The following is a 17,872-nucleotide window of genomic DNA, read 5'->3' on the forward strand; positions in this document are numbered from 1 at the left end:
TCCAGCAGGATTTTTTCTTCTGGTGGGGGAGGACAAAAAGTTGAAAAGCTGGTCCTAAATTTCATAAGGAAGTAGAGAAGACTTACAATAGTCAACGCAACTTTAATAAATAACAACACTGAAGGGCTAACACCACCCGATTTCAAGACTTATTATAAAACTACATTAAGCAAGACAGTGTGGTATTAGAGTAATAATAAAGGAACAGATAAACAGAATTAAATATAGAGCCCAGTATTAATCCATATGCGAAAAAGTGATGTCCTACAAAGGTACAAAGACAAGACAATTCAGTGGAGAAAGGATAGTCTTTGTAATAAATGGCACTGAAACAATGGGATAACCATATGTAAAAAATACAACAAAACTTGGTTCTGTATCTCATACTTCACATAAAAATGAACTCAAAATGGAGCATGAACCTACATTTAAGACTTCTGTAAAATGAAAGAATTAGGACAAAATTTTTGTGACCCCAGGTTAGGTAAAAATCTCTTAGATATAACGTCAACACAGCAATCCACCAAAGAACAAATTGTTAAATTGGTCTTCATCAAAATTAAAAACTTCTGCTCTTCAAAATACACTGTTAAGAGGATGAAAAGGCAAGCTACAGTTTGAGGAAAAATATTTTCAAATATTTATAAAAGATATATCTAGAATATTTTTAAAAGGCTCTTAAGATTGAAAAAATAAGAGATCCAATAAGTTAATTTAACAATGGGCAAAGATTTCAAAATATACTTTACTACACAATATACACAGAGGATGGATAAACAAATGAAACATCCTTCAGCATCATCAGTAATTAGGGACATGCAAATTAAAACCACAAGGAGACACCACCATATACATAAGAGAGTGGCCAAAATTCAAAAGATGGACCCTAGCACACACTGGTGAGAATGCAAAGGAAGTGGAACTATGTTATGGTACCAATGGGAATGTGAAACTGTACCACCAATTTGCAACAGAGTTCGGCAGTTTTCTAAAAAGTTAAACATATGCCTACCATATGATCTAGCCACTGCAGTCCTGTGTTTACCCAAGAGAGAGGAAACCCCCACAAGGAGTGGTACAAGAATATTCGTAGCAATGTAACAGCTCCAAACAAGAAAGCATCTAAATGTCAATCACTAAGTGAATGGATAAAAACTGTGGCATATCCATTGAATAGAATACTCCTTAGCAACGAAATAAACGAACTATGGATGAATCTCAAAACAATTTTGTGTGAGTGAAAGGAACCACACAGAAATGATGATGTGTGGAATGACTTAACTTATGTAAAATACCAGAAAATGCAAACTAATCTATAGTACAGAGAGCAGTTCAATGATTGCTTGGGAGTTGAAGGAGGAGATGAAGAGGAGTAGAAGGAGAAAATTACAAAAATACCTACAAATATCTATTACTTCCAAACATTTCCTAGTAATGTGAAATGTTTGAAGGTAGTAGATATTTTCATTGTTTTTGACTGTGGTGGTGATTTCCTGCTGTATAACTTTAATTACGTGCAGTTTATTATAGGATCAATTAAACCTCAACTAAAAAAAAAAAAACATTCTGCCAACAAACACTGTTAAAGATCTGGAAATGATAATAAGATAGATAAGCTTATGGTAAACTGATCACAAAATAAATATATGTCTAACATATGAACACTATTTTAGAAACGCAAAATTCACATGCTTGATGTTAGGAAATATTAGAATGAAAATGGCAGAGCATAAAATCAACAATTTTATTGTCATACATTTGAAAGCACATCAAACAGATACCTCTTTAGAAAAATAAATGTATTATAAAATTTTCTCAAAGTTAATAGAATACTTTGCCAGGACAATAAATATCAGCTACATAGAGTTATTAACAAAAAAAAAATCTTTGTCTCCAACCTAAAAGGAGCCAGGCCAAGGTTGTCTTAAGGATAACTTTTCTTGCCAAAACTTCAAAGAATAAGATCACTATTATCTTTAATTACTTTTTCCAGAGGGCAGTAAAACAGAGAAAGCTTATTTTACATGACTTTTATTATCTCAAAAAATAGAACAAGAAAAAAAATATAGATAAATCTCAGGGACGAAAGTTAAAATTCTCTATGAAATAATAAGAAAACAAACTATTTTAAGAATTATTTTACCATGACCAAGTAGGTTATATCTGGGGATTGGAACAATATTTCAATATTTAAAATTCTAATTCACATTAAAATATTAATAAATACCTTACCAGCTCAACTGCTATTGAAATAGTCTTTAATAATGTTCAGTATACATTCATGATAAAAAAATTTAGCAAATTAGGAAAAGATGGAAATATCCTTACAAGAAATCATGATTCTGTGGTTAATGTCATATTTAATGGCAAAACTTTAGAAGCTTTCTCTTTCAAGTAGGAATAAGATAAGGGTGCTTACTATTATCTTTATTACTCAATATTGTGCTGGAGGTTCTAGAAAATTCAATAAAACAAGAAAAAGAAATGAGGTATCAACCCAAAAAGAAAAAACTGAAAACTGTCATTATGTGCAAATAATATGTGTACATAAAAAAAAAATCAAAGTGAATCAACCAATTATTACAACAGACATTGTAAAGTTTGTAGGATGCATTATCTATCTATATATATATATATATGAGACGATAGCTCTTTGGTATGCCTAAAATGACCAGATAGAAAGTGCAATAGAAAAGAACTTAGTCATAATAGCAAGAAAATGTGTAAGATATAAAGGAATAAATTTCTGTAAGTTTATTTAAACTTCATTCCAGGATGAAAGAGAAATTTGCCTTATTAAAGAGATACATCATATTGGGATCTGGAAAGACTCAATATCATAGAAATAGTACTGTCTTAAATTCATTTGTAAATTTCATGCACATTTATTAATTAATTAATTTTTATTTTTTGAGAGAACGAGCGAGCAAGCATGAGTGGAGGAGGGGCAGAGAGAGAGAGAGAGAGAGAGAGAGAGAGACAGAATCCTAAGCAGGCTCCAGGCTCTGAGCTGTCAGCACAGAGATCATGACCTGAGCTGAAGTCAGATGCTTAATCAACTGAGCCACCCAGGCGCCCTGACATCATGCAATTTCAGTTAAAATCACAAAATGAATTTTCATGAAATTAACAGTTTAACTAATGTGAGAGAATAGCAGAGGCACTTCTGAAAATGAACAATAAGAAAGAGGGATTTCCATCTGGTTATTAAGATTTATCATGAAGCATGAATAATTAAATCACTGTTACATTAGCATGAAGATAGAAAAATAAACTAATGGAATATAACACAAAAAATATATATGGAGTGAGTAAATAAATAAATAAATAAATAAATAAATAAATGCAGAGCAAGGATCTGTATCTTCCCAGTCAATGATCTAACTTCAATCATACCTTTCGTAGGAATGATTCCAAAGAGTTAATAAAAATATTCCCTTCATGTTCTAATGTAACTTGTGTGAGAGTGGGAATATTCAATATCTAGCATCATCGTTATTAGGATGAAGTGCTGGTATCTAATGAGCCACATTCACCTACCTGGAAAATTTCAAATTAAGAGAACATATCATATCTAGGCTATTTCTTGAGGGTAGTAGTTCTCAAACTTTAGGGAATATTGGAGTCATCTGGAAGACTTGTTAAAACACAGATTGCATGCAAGGCCCCTCCACTCACAGTTTACAATTCAGTAGGTATGGGGTATAAGAATGTGAATTTCTAAGTAGTTCCCAGGTTAGAATGAACCATTGCTGTTTGTGAACCACTGCCCTAAGATAACATTGGGGGCCCAGGAGAAGCCAATATTAACGCACATGAGGTTATTTTTTCCATTTCAAACAAGTCTAAAATGCAATTAACTAGTATTTACTAGTAGACTACATAGACAGATGTTAGCACCCTTGGCAGAAATTAATATTAGTCAGTGATTCCATGTACAGGGTGCTCTACGAAAGACCATATTTAGCTAGTCTCGGTTGATACCCCAAGGACCTTTTAACTCCTTAAGGCCAGGTATTGTGTTTTGTGCTAGATTTTGCTCTCATTGTGCACTGCCCCCAAATCAACAAATAAACATCTATTGATCACCCACTGTGCTTCAGGAACTGTACTAGATAAAAGATGTAAGCATAAAATTAATAGGCTCATGGTCTCATAGGAGCTAGTGACCTACAAATACGTGATTTCAATGTTATATGGTGAGTGGTTAGATGACTTGTATAAGAGCACACTGATGAAGAACCTTGGCCCAAGTCAGCCAAATGAAGAAGTCCTGAGGGATGAATAACAGCTGTCAGTTAAAAAAGGAGATGAGGAGGGCAGTCGTGGTAGAGGGAAAAACACAGACAGATGCATGGAGGTGTGAAATAACTTATATATAGGATATGTATCAGTCACTAAAAGCAATTTGGTACACACAGAAATTGAAGTTCTAGGCAGACACGTGAAGGATATCAAGGAACTGACCAGGTCTTAATGGACTGTATATGCTCTGTTAGAGAGTCTGGGATATGTTCTATAAGCAATGGGAGTCTTCAAAGGGTTTTAAGCATGAAAGCTGTGTAGTCATACTTGAGTTTTTCTTCTCTGCCTTAGTTACAGGGTGGAGGATGATTCAGAATGGAACAGAGGGCAACCAAAGAGATCAGGTGATTGCAATCAATAAGTGTTAAAGGAGATTAAGAAGAATTTGAATATATTTTAAAAGTAAAAGTAGCAGGACCTGATAATTATTTAGATGTTGACACGGATGGAGAAGTAAGAGTCTACAAGTTCTCAAGGTATTCTACTTGAATAACTATAGAGTGAGAAAGGGCATACAGAAGAATGAGCAAGTTGGGAGAGAGCTTTATGTACTCCACTGGGGACATTTAGAGATACTACTGAAATATCTATAAGGTTATATCTGTTTGGCAGATAATTCTTGAATGCAGAGATGGATCATCTTAAATTATACAATGAAGCAAAAGTCAAGATTGCCTTCTGACGGTGAGGGAGTAGGTAGGGGTGTTGAAGAGAGGGTTTACAGAGGTGAGTCAGAGAAGAAGCTGACCAAAGGTGGATAAAGAGATAAGAGAAGTGGAAGAAAGTGGATTTGTATTGACATCAATGAGCTCAACTGGTTGATTTATAGAAATGAGAGTTCTGTAAGCATTTAATGACCAAACAAGTATATTCTGGGGAGTAGAGAGAGCAACTGGTCTGCTCAAAATGAGGATGAGGGGTCTTTCACTCAGCTCCCTTCAGTCAGAAATCTTCTATTAAACAATAGGATTTTCCAAAAGCTCCAAAGGAAAATAGAAAGCTTGAAATCTAAGAACCAGAAAATTTTCTGGGATTTATCCATTTGAGAAAAGGCGTGTACAAGGAAGAGGGGATTCAGATAAAAGAAGCAATGAATGTGATCATCTGGGAGGCAGCACAACCCACTAAAGAGCAAGGACTCTGGAGGCAGAAAGAAGATAAGTTCAAATCCCTGTTCTACCACTCACTGTCTTGTGTGGCTTTGGTAAAGTTACTTATTCTCTTTATGACTCAAATGCTTCTTCTGTGAAATGGAAATCATGGCATCTCCTTCATGGGGTTCTTGTGATGATAATATATGCAATATTCTTAGTCCAATGGCTGTCCCACGATAAAGGGTCAATAAAAGCTTACATGGCAGCTTTCTTTTTTTTTTTGTAAATTTTTTTTTAACATTTATTTATTTTTGAGACAGAGAGAGACAGAGCAGGAACAGAGGAGGGGCAGAGAGAGAGGGAGACACAGAATCTGAAACGGGCTCCAGGCTCTGAGCTGTCAGCACAAAGCCTGACACGAGGCTCGAACCCACGGACCGTGAGATCATAACCTGAGCCGAAGTCGGATGCTTAACTGACTGAGCCACCCGGGTGCCTCTACATGGCAGCTTTCTGAGCAGAGGGAAGGTTGGCAGGGAGGGAAGAGAGAATTCTCTTTGTCCTGTCCAGTGTTGCTCAGGACCTTGAATTAGAGGGTGCTGAAATTCATGATGACATTTCCAAGAAGGAAGAGAGGATTTTGAAGTACCTAACTTATGCTGCCTTTATTGTTATTTCCCCATTCAGAAAATCTATCCTATTTTCCATAGAATTTCAAGTTCCTGTAGGGTAGAAAAAGGGTTGTATGATCTTGGTGGTTCCTACACCTGCCAGGCATCTGATGTATTCTTGTTGCTGGGCGTGGGGGTGAGGTGAGAGTACAAGACAAAGGAACCAGGGTGAATATTATCATTCAAGATTCCCCTATTAGCAGGATGCCGGGGTGGCTCAGTTGGTTAAGCATCTGACTCTTGGTTTCGGTTCAGGTCGTGATCTTGTGGTTTGTGGGATCAAGCCCCACATTGGATTCTGTGCTGGTCCCCCAGATCCTGCTTGGGATTCTCTCTCCAACTCTGCTGCTCCCCCGCTAACACTGTCTCTCTCTCTCTCTCAAAATAAGAAAACTTTGAGGAAAAAAAGACTCCTTATTAGCAAGTAATGGCCTGCAGGAGCGATTATAGCTATACATTGGTGGTGATGAGTGCTTAGTAAAGAAACTGAATATGAGACTGAAATGAATATGTATAGTTTCTGAGGGGCAAGAGACAATATGGGGGAAAGCTCCAGAATACTGTAGTGCTTAGATATGAGTAGGGAAGTTAAGAAGCAGTCACCTTAATCAGGTTTTCATTGAATGAAAAATGGGGCAGAATGGTAGCAGCACCCACAATGAAAGCGGAGACTGAAGGAGAAACTTGCATTAGAAGAAATGTGGCTGGTTTGGTCTCCACTCTATTCACTTTCGAGTCCCAAGGGTCTCATGTTCTAGCTACAAAAACATCTTCGTAATGCAAAAAGTATAGGTGTAGAGAGCTACTCTTCAATGAAGTTTATAGTTTCGGTGAAATCCAAGTAACATAAACATATCTACACCCTATTTTGTATCAAAAAAGTTCAATACGTGTAAGAGTTATCATTTCCTCAGTGTCTGTATATTTTAGGGTTTTGGCTAAGTCTCTTATAAACATCATATGAAGTCCTCAAACTACACTGAGAATGGAGTGTTGTGATGTCTGTTTTATAGAGGAGAGACCTGAGATTAAGGAATTTGTCCAAGGCCACAGAGTCAATAAGGGGAAAGAGCATGAAAGTGAGCCAAATCTGTCTGACACCAAAGCTCAGGAAGTTAGTCACACCTGGCTATCGATGACTACAAATTCACCATCTTTGACCTTTTGATTTAGAATTTGTACTGTGCATTCCTTAGTACTTGTGTTTTATGCTATTGACCCGTGATCTTCCTGACTTCTCTCATTATTTTTTTCATCTCTTTTGGATCTCTCATTTAAATAAACAAACTTGGCCAATTTAGAAGTCTTCCTTTTGAACCTGAGCTGGAAAACACAAACACAATAAAACCAATGAGAGTGCCATCTCTGTACATGTTTTTTTTCTGGGTCCTGGATTGTGCCGGACTTTCCGAGAGGCCGAGAAAGGGGGTCCCAGTTGTTTGATGATGAGAAGCAAAAAGGCCAACCTGACAAAACAGATCTCTCTGGTAGTTTCTCTTCTGTAACAATTAACCAAATTTGATTATAACTTGCTTGGACTCTGGCGCTGATGATCTATGCACACAAAGCTTATCCAAGAGTGCTCATTCAATAGTCCATTGTCAGCAATTAAAAAATGTAACTGGAAGTAGCCTGCAGGATAAGAGGAAGATTCTAAGACATGTGAAACAATATTCATGAGGTCTGCTGGGAGAGAGATGAGAGAAAGACTGACCAGGAGGACCTTCTGGGAAAAGCATACCACAGCACACCCTGTCAGTGCTCAGGTAACAGCAAGAAGCATGGGCTTCCAGAAAAAAAAGAAGTACACAGAGTGGGTGGGGTTGCACTGACGACAAGCTTCCCCTCAGCCAGCCCTCCGCTTTACTCCTACAGCCCCAATCTCTCTCCTGTTAAGAACTGTTTCTCTTCCATGAGTTTAACCAGCAAAAAAATGAACCCTATGGAGCAGAAAAAGCCATAGGAATGAGAAGGAGCAAGAAGGAGAATTCACAGCCTCTATTAAGCCTTTCCCCATACTGTATTAATAGTTCTTTAGTTGGAGGAACACTTCAAACGTGTACATTATAATATACACATCCTGAAATGTGTGAAAAACCTCAGTACCAAGGAGAAGGGGAAGTGGTTTTGCAGAGTATAGATGAATAATAACGAAAGCCACCCGAGCAATGCCATGGGCTGTGAGGGCTTACAAATGGATGTACAATAATAACAAGGAGGCTGGATAGAATATCAACTGAGTAAGGGGGAATGTGAGCTTTACTGAGTGGGAGTCTACCCGGAATAATGAAAGATGGCTATAAAAAGATCAGCACCATAGACAATGTGAATCTGCAGACAAGAATCTTTTTGGTCTTCCTGGAATCATATACATCAGATGGACAATCATGATAGGCACAGAAATAGGTAAATAGAAAGGTCTAGGCTAGACCCTCCCCAGAATCCTGAAGAACCTATGGCCCATCACTCATGAACAACACTCTCCAGTCTTCAAGTGAACCAAACCTGGAATGTCCAAACTAAAGAAAAGAAATGACCTTCATTTTTACAAAGATACTCAGTAAGGGTAAAACCACAGAGAGACTAATGGACTCCTTTAAGTGGAAGACAATTTACATTATTAAGAATGCCTTTCCTGTTATTATCTCAAATACTTCCCAATATGGCTTGAACTCACATAGATTTAGGCAACAGTAATTCAAAAGGAACAGTTATAACTCTGTCTTTGAGATAATCTTCCTACTATGAGGAGGGAAAAATCCAGAAAACATCAGTGTTTCCCACAAAGTCTTATTTTTACCTGGTACCATGTATGTCTTTCTAGTTAAGTGAAGGCTTTAAGGGAGAGAAAAGTCTCATGCCTTATTAGATTAGATTTATTGTCTTTATTTTGTTTCTCTCCATTAGCTCCACAAGGGAAGGGATTTTGTTTTGTTTCATTTACTGCTATTCCCAGCATCTAGAAAAGTGCTTCACACATAAGAAACATTCAATAGATTTTCCTGAAATAACAAATTGGACTTGGAATATCATCTAATCATTCTGGCTCCCATCTTACTCTTACACAATCCACCCTCATCTGAAGACAGAGTACTACTTCCAAAACATGAATCTTTGTTTAAAAAAATGTTTATTTATTTTGAGACACACACACACACACAGAGTGAGTGACTGGGGGAGGGGAGAGAGAGAAAGAGAACCCCAAGCAGGTTCTGCACTGCCAGCGCAGAGCCCGATGTGGGGCTTGAACTCACCAACTGAGAGATCATGACCTGAACCAAAACCAAGAGTCAGAGGCTTTAACGATGGAGTCACCCAGATGCTCCTACAGAGCACTCAACTCTTGATCTCAAGGTCGTGAGTTCAAGCTCCACGTTGGGTGCAGAGATTACTTTAACTTCCCAACGAATGCACGCAGTTTAGGATAAACTCATTATTCTTTAATAAGCTATTCATGGGCTTCTGTGATCTGGCACCTGCTTGTGTTTCAAAATTCACCTGCCATAGTCTTGGGCCTTCTGCGCCAAGGTTGCAGTGTCTTATCTGATGTGTCCTCTCTACCCAGAACACTCTCTCCCTGACTCCCCTGGTCTCTTGGCAAACTCTTATTTGCTCTTCAAGTCTCACAAAGAATGTCCCTTCTGGGAAGTCTTCTCGGACTAACCTCAAATCTGGGCTATTTATTTTGGCACATACTTCTACATAAATGACTCTATCAACATGTTTATAATATATTGGGATGATGGACTTATATGTTTGTCTTCCCTACCACTGTGTTCCTTAAAGTTACCTCTAGGTTAGGTACTGTGGCTTCAACACTGCTCTGTTTCCAGCTCCAGATAGTAGGTTTGCTACAAAATGAACAGTCAATAAATATTTGGGGAGAGGAACACTGAAAAGGGACTGTAGAATTAGTGGCATTATAATTTTTTTTTTTAATTTTTAAGGTTTATTTATTTTTGAGACAGACAGAGAGAGAGAGAGAGAGAGAGAGAGAGAGAGAGAGAAAGCAAGCAGGGGAGAGGCAAGGAGAGAGGGAGACACAGAATCTGAAGCAGGCTCCAGGCTCTGAGCTGCGAGCACAGAGCCCAATGCGGGGCTCCAACCCATGAAACGCAAGATCATGACCTGAGCTGAAATCCGACACTGAGTAAGCCACTCAGGTGCCCAGCATTACAAATTTTTTAGTTAAATGTTGATTTTCATTTATAAATCTTGATGTTGTTTTTAAAAAATACATGGATGACTTTTGCAAGTTTCAATTAAGTTCTACAAGGCACACAGTCTACCTTCAGAAGTCATTAGTTTTAATTTTTGTATTGTGCTAAAAAATATATATAAAATTTGCTATTTTAACCACGTTCAAGTATACAATTCAGCAGCATTACATCACATGACTCTGTGCAACTGTCACCATTTCCCATTTCCAGGACTTCTTCATCATCCCAAACAGAAACACTGTACCCCTTAAATAATAAGTCTCCATCCCCTCTGCCCCCAGCCGATAGCAATCTCTCTTTACCTTTATAGCTCTATGGACTTGTCTATTCTGGGGGCCTCAGAGAAGTGGAATCATACAGTGTGTAACCTTTGTGTCTGGCTGCTTTCACCCAGCCTAAGGTTTTCAAGTTTCACACATGCATAACAATTTCATTCCCTTTGAAAACTGAATAGCAAAACAGAGGGAAGCAAACCCTAAGAGACTCTTAAATACAGAGAACAAACTGAGGGTTGCTAGAGGGGTGTTCGGGGGCTGGGGGTGGACTAAATAGGTGATGGGCATTAAGAAGGGCACTTGCTGGGGCATCTGAGTGGCTCAGTCGGTTAACTGTCCGACTTTGGCTCAGGTCATGATCTCGCAGTTTGTGAGCTCGAGCCCCGCGTTGGGCTCTGTGCTGACAGCTCAGAGCCTGGAGCCTGCTTCAGATTCTGTGTCTCCCTCTCTCTCTGCCCCTCCCCTGCTCACGCTCTGCCTCTCTCTTTCAAAAATAAATAAACATTAAAAATATTAAAAAAAAAAAGAAGGGCACTTGTTGGGATGAACACTGGATGTTACATGCAAACGATGAATCTCTAAATTCTACTCCTGAAACCATTATTACACTATATGTTAACTAACATGGATTTAAATAAAAAAAAAAAACCTGAATAGCATGCCATTGTATGGATATACCACATTTTGTTTATCCATTCATTTACTGTTGTTGGTAGACATTTGTGTTGTTTCTATTTCTGGCCTGTTGTGAATAGTATTGCTGCGAAGCTTGGTCTCAGAAGAAGTCTCTGTTTAAGTCCCTGCTTTCAATTCTTTTGGACATATACCTAAGAATGGAATTGCTAGATGATAAGGTAATGCTGTTTACTGTAAAAAAAAAAAATTAATGTTTACTTATTTTTGAGAGACAGAGAGAAAGAGACAGAGCACGAGTGGGGAAGGGGCAGAGAGGGAGAGGGAGACACAGAATGGAAAACAGGCTCCAGGCTGTGAGCTGTCAGCACAGTCTTATGTGGGGCTCAAACTCTCAAACTGTGAGATCATGACCCGAGCTGAAGTTGGATGCTTAACCGACTAAGCCACTCAAGTGCCCCTTTTTCTGTTTACCTTTTTGAGGAAATGCCACACTGTCTTCCTCAGTGGCTGTGACATTTTTACTTTCCCACCAGCAACGTAGAGGGACTCCAATTTCTCCACATCCTCAGCAACACTTGTTATTTCCCATTTTTCACAACAGCCATCTAATGGGGATGAATTAGCGGCATTCTGTGGGCACGGAAATTCAAGTTTTTGCTATGTTTATGTTTTCAGCTTTGAGAATGAAATCTAAGTGATAAATAGCTCTGCTTAAATTGTGAAAAATGATAAATTCACTATTATTTATAAAACTCTGTCCCCCTGTGTTTGAAAAAAGTAAAGATATGATATATAAGTAAAAAGAAGTGGGGGAGGGGAGTTGGTAATACTCTCATGACTTGCCATTCAGCAATGTGAGTTAATAACCTTCACAATGCGGTCCACAGGCACTTCTGAAAACATATTCAATTGACAAATGTACGAAGGAGGACCATTCTAGTAATGGCTTCCAGTGAAATTGGTTCCATATTTTTGCATTAGCTTGAGCATTTTTACGATTTCAAGGATGGAAAAAAGCTTACAGAAAACCACATACATGCAAATGCGGTGGATTTGGAGATATGCATAGAAAATGTTGCTTATTTTTAATAAAACTTTTTTTTACAGCATGTTAGGGCAAAACCAATGTTATTGCAAAAGGAAAGTTCACATTTTCAGCCATCTATGACCCCTGGAGGAACATTAGTTACAGCAGGGAACTCAGGCACTTTAGACGGCTGCCAGGGGGAAAAGACTGCTCTCTCACAGACTTCAATGAGGGAAGCATTTCATAGGAGGAATTCCATAAAAGTGACTTTACAGCACTCTTTGAAGGCAGTCAAATGCTCAGAATTGATTGATTTTGACCTCAGTGTCCCGAAATGAGTCAACACGCAGACAGCAGTATTCCCACGAGACAAGTACTATGAAGATGACCATCCCTTATACATTTTTTTTCTTTTTCTTTTTATTTTTTTGACCATCCCTTATATTATATGCTGGTACCATATGAAGTATTATCTGCAGCTGCACAGTTTTGTGAACTTTGCCATACAGTTATCTCACAAAATCCTTACGCAGCCCTGTGAATAAGCATTGCGCAAGTCCATTTGTGCAAAGCGGACCCCGGGGCCCAGAGATGGGGTTGTTCTTCCCCTGGCTTACAAAGCTGGTCACCAGATGGGCAGCTGGCATAGAAGATGCATAGTCTTTGCAGAGAGACAGAGTTATTTCTGAGATATTCTATTACATTGTCTTCCATCCATGTCCAGGTCAGACACTAATCAATCACAGCATGCTTTCTCACAGCATGGGGCAACCTCAGATTCCTTCTCAAGCTAGCTAGCATTCTGGGCTTATACAACGACTGAACGGAGTAGGCAGCAGAAGAGAGACTTATTTGTCACCCGGGGCCTCAGCGTTGCCCGTGTTGCTTCTTTAATCTGTCCCTCTGGAATGCCCTGTCAGTTTACGTGAAAGTCAGACATTTTGTTGCGTGAGACATTTGCTTAGAACTCCCTCCTTCCTCCAATTTACTACTGCTGAGCTGATCTAGTCCTATGTATCCGTGATGCTCTCCCAGAGTCTGCAAGAGGCACTCAGAAGAGGAGAAAGTCAACAGTTAAATGGAAAAGAAGCGTGAGATAGGCAAAAATATCCAGACCAACTTGGGTCTTCGTTATTTGTTTTCTAATTTTCTGGTTCTACCAACATTTTTCATTTGAGGAGTTTTGCCAAGTAATGGTATTCATCGAAATAGTCAAATCCATCAGTCTGAAGCTTAGCTGTTATACCAGTATTTGTAGGAAAAACAAACAAACAAACAAAAAACCAGAGGCACTGAAGTGTTCAAGGTCACCCAGTGAGACATAAATGAAAGTGGCAGATAGCTGGAGTTTGGCATCCTTGATGAAGCTGAAGTTACAAAAACGGATTGCTGCGTTTTAACCTCTAAGTAATTTTTTGAAGTAGTCAACTCTTCTTTGAGACTTTAATCTCATGATCAAAGAATGTACCTTTTCTTCTGACTACTTTGGAAATGAAGTTTCATTTCTCCCGAGTTACACTGGGAAGAAAACATGAGTTCCTCTGCGTCCTAATGGTAAACAAAGGAAATGCTATCCCTCCCAGTCTCTCAGGCTCGAAAGTAGCTGAAAAGATTTTACTTAAACTGTGAAACAAAACAAAAATAGCTATCTGGGGCTTACCAAATATGTGTTAGGAACTGGCTTGAAATCTTTGTGTGGAATTCTTCTTGCCTTGCAATGCTTCCTGACTTAAAATCAGTGTTCAAACTATGAGTAATTTTCTTATTCAACCCTTCCACAGTACAGTGGGATCTTTGACCTTACAACCGCGCTTTGGGTTTCAGTGTCTCCCAGATTCATTTGTCATTAAAACTTGTCCTGGGCCGCGTTTCCTCCCGAGGCTCCCCATATAAGACACAGAGAAAAAGTCAATACAACATCATCTCAAAGTCTATACATAATTAATCAGGTCAACTTCTTCATACCTATAGGTTGAGGCCTGGAGTAGTGGAGACGTGGTTTACTATACGGTAAAGCCCTTCATAAACGGCTACAGATGTGGACTACGTGGGCCAGGATGGATGCTAGTCCGTTTGAGGGTCTCAGTGGATTCATGCTAATGGAAGACCCTAACAAGGCCCTCACCATCCTGAGGCTACCCGTTGGGCTGCAGACGCCAGCCATGGTAATTCTCTGTGAGCACCATTTGGCCCTTGCTCTACAGAGAACAGATCACTCCAGGGAGAAGTAGGATGTTTTAAAAGCTTCATTCCTGTTTCTTAAACGTCTTCGTGAGTTGAAGGAACATTTAAAAATAAAAACAGACATTTGTTTCTCAATAGTCACGGTCCAACATGGCATGTACGAGTCTCCCTGCGGTCATTTTTGAAGCTTAAAAAGCTTTTCATGTTGCTTTTTAAACAGAAAAGCAATTGGAAAATGAAGGAAAGCATTTGGCATTCCAAAATAGCGAACTGAGTGTTGGCCCCTGTGGAGTGCTATCAAGTAACCCGATTGTCCACAGTGACTGGAGGCAGAGCCTGGGAACAGGGCATACGGTAAAAGACCCACTTTGCAGACAGATCTCAATTCTGGTTGTCATGGGGGAAGGCTCCAGGGAAAATTTGGAAAGACAAGTTTACCTTTAGCATTTCCTGCACTGGGCCACTGTGGAAAAGAACATGGGCTTTGGGATCAGACAGATCTGGGTTTTCATTCTAGCTCCACCACCAATCAGCTGGGGGCCTTGGATCATTATTTTAACTTCCTGAGCCTCAATTTCTTCAAAACTAACAGAAGGGACTAGGATACCTACTTTGCAATCTAAACAAGAGATGGGAAATGTGACATGATGAACGCGTGAAAGGAACGCAATGGGTGCCCATCTTTTCCTTGCACCCATCCACCCTCCCCGGTCACTGACATCTCCACTGGTGGCAGCCTTCCTGGGCCTTAGCTGGTGATACTGTACCATGGCATTCTCAACAAAGTTTCCTGCACTGTGGTTTAATTGTGTCCTTGGGTCCCTATCTCTGGGAGGGAGGCTAACCCCAACTCCCCACTGTTATACCCTTTCACAGAGCTCATGGATCATCAAAATGGGTGCCGACAGGTTGACCTCTCACTCCTGCCAAGTAAGTATATCATTTTAAGATGTCAGAAAAAGTGCCTCGCTCCAAAGAAATGGTTGCAATGGGGGGGAATTCAAGCAAAGCAGGGAATTCGTTTAAGAATACACATGTACCGGAGCACCTGGGTGGCTCAGTTGGTTAAGCGTCCAACTTCAGCCCAGGTCATGATCCTGCACTTTGTGGGTTCGAGCCCCACATTGGGCTCTGTGCTGACAGCTTGGAGCCTGGAGCCTGCTTCAGATTCTGTTTTTCCTTCTCTCTCTGCCCCTCCCCTGCTTGCATTCTGTCTCTCTGTCTCCCCAAAATAAACATTAAAAAGAAAAAGAATGCACATATATGGCATCATCTGTCAATACTCATCCTTCAAAGCACAAACACAAGAGTCCCCCTTCTATTTCCACACACAGGGCTGAGCTCTGGCATTCTGATGTTAGTGGTGCCCTAATGGCAGAATATTAAGACAAGTGACCAAGTATTTGCAGTGCATATTCTGGAGGTCTCCCTGACTCTAGACCTCTGCCTACCCTATACTCTTAAGTTGGAATACTTAAGTCCCAGCCAGGACCCAGGAACATTCCAGATTTCTAACAAGGCCAGAGGAGCTTTCAGTCTCTGCCTCCCTCTGGACCAACAGCTGGCCTGGCACTGGCCTCACACCAGCCTTCGCTGCTGACCTTCCCCTTTGTTCTTCCACTCCCAAGCTCCACCATGGCCCTCATTTGTGGTAAGTGAATCCCTGTTTTGGGACTCCATGATCAACTCCAATCCTCTTTGTGTGATATTCCTCTAAGGCTATCATCTCAATTCCTTTCCACCCAGACTAGACCAGTCCTTCCCCTTCGCATTCTTAGAGCCCAGGGTTCTGTCCCTGAATTCTACACCACCAATAAAAAGCATACTCGGTTTGGGGATTTGTTGAGTCACTACTATCAGGGAAACTATGGGCCTCGCAGATATAAATAGGCGGTACCTTAACCTACCAGAAAAATGTACACCGAAGATTGAAAAGGCAATAGAACCAATGGAGAAAAGCTTTGATATTGATATCAGACAGAGCTAGAGTTGCAGCTGGGAATGAGTTAGGTACAGTCCTATTAGTTTCAGTGATTTCTTTACCTTTCTCCTGCTCTGATTTCCTCATCTCAAAGCTAGGACTAATAATATTGATCTCACAGGGTTGTTGCAAGCGTGAGATCACAAATGAATATAAAGTAATTAGCACCCTGCCAGGCACAGAGTAAATACTCAAGACAACCCAGATATTTTCATTAGTGTTAGCATGATGGTTATTTGGTAATAGGCACGCAGGAACACCAAAGAGGAGGTTTCTGCCTACTGACAGTGATGCATCCAAAAATGGAGAAGGCAAGGATAAGACACCTTGTGTTCATAAATAATCGTGGCCTCTGAAGTTTCAGAGGAAACTGGGCACCCAGGTAACACACAGGCCATATAGTGGCCGCATCAACAGGCAACTGCAATGCACGCTAGGAGGTTACCTCCTAGAGAGGGGAGATGTTTCCATAGAAATGGAGAGATAGCAAGACCACAGCCAGGGATACAGGTTTTTGCTTTGGAATGATCCCAATAGACACGCGCGCGCGCGCGCACACACACACACACGCACACACACACACACACACACACACGACATTTGAGATATTTAAAAATGCCGAGCATTTCAGGTCAGTTTTTAACTGTATTTCAGAAGAACACCACCTAGACTTCCAGAATTTAAGTTGTTTGGCACTCCTAATCCCAGATACAGAAACAATAAATTCTACCTTTATTTTCTATGTTTTATAATTATTTGATATTTTACGCCCTGGGGACCTGGGAAGGGACCGCCCCTCTCAAGGTTAGCTAATTCCTAGAGAGAACAATTTGCCCACCCAATGCACATACCTTTCATATACAAACCACCCACCCACCTGCTTCCTGCAATCTAGGATGTGATCTCTCTGCTTTCAGTCACCCGGGGTTCAGTACCAGACAGCTGGAGACCACCAATAGCCCAGAGCCTCCAAAATTATTCAAACTATCCAATCCTAAACCTGCTCAGGGGCTTACCCTGCCGCACCCATCTCTTACTACAACCACCACAATGAAGCATTGTATCCATGCTTTCCCTTCCTTCCGTCTGCCTTCTAACCAAGCCTGGTGTTTCCTCACTGGGCCTGCGTGGCATGACATGCCCCTTCCTCTTGGGAACTATGGCAGACCCCATCTTTTCAATGGTAATTATCTCCTAATCTGTTAACCTCACCAGACCTAAATAAAAACCAAATCCCAGGTACATTTTTAAACAACGCAAAGCAATAGAAATTCATATTCACAAAGTCTCCAGGTTCTGGCCAGATCATCTTGGGCAAGAATCTCAACCATTTAGAACCTCAGTTTCCGCATCTATAAAACTGAAATAATTTATGATCTCATGGATCCATAGGGAGAATCCATGCACATGAAAGCACACATCATCATCAGTGATTAACTGATGTTTGTCCCTGCATTGTTCAGATACCCATTCATTCAT

Source organism: Panthera onca, chromosome A1, assembly GCF_046562875.1.
Source record: "Panthera onca isolate mPanOnc1 chromosome A1, mPanOnc1 haplotype 2, whole genome shotgun sequence".
NCBI lineage: Eukaryota > Metazoa > Chordata > Mammalia > Carnivora > Felidae > Panthera > Panthera onca.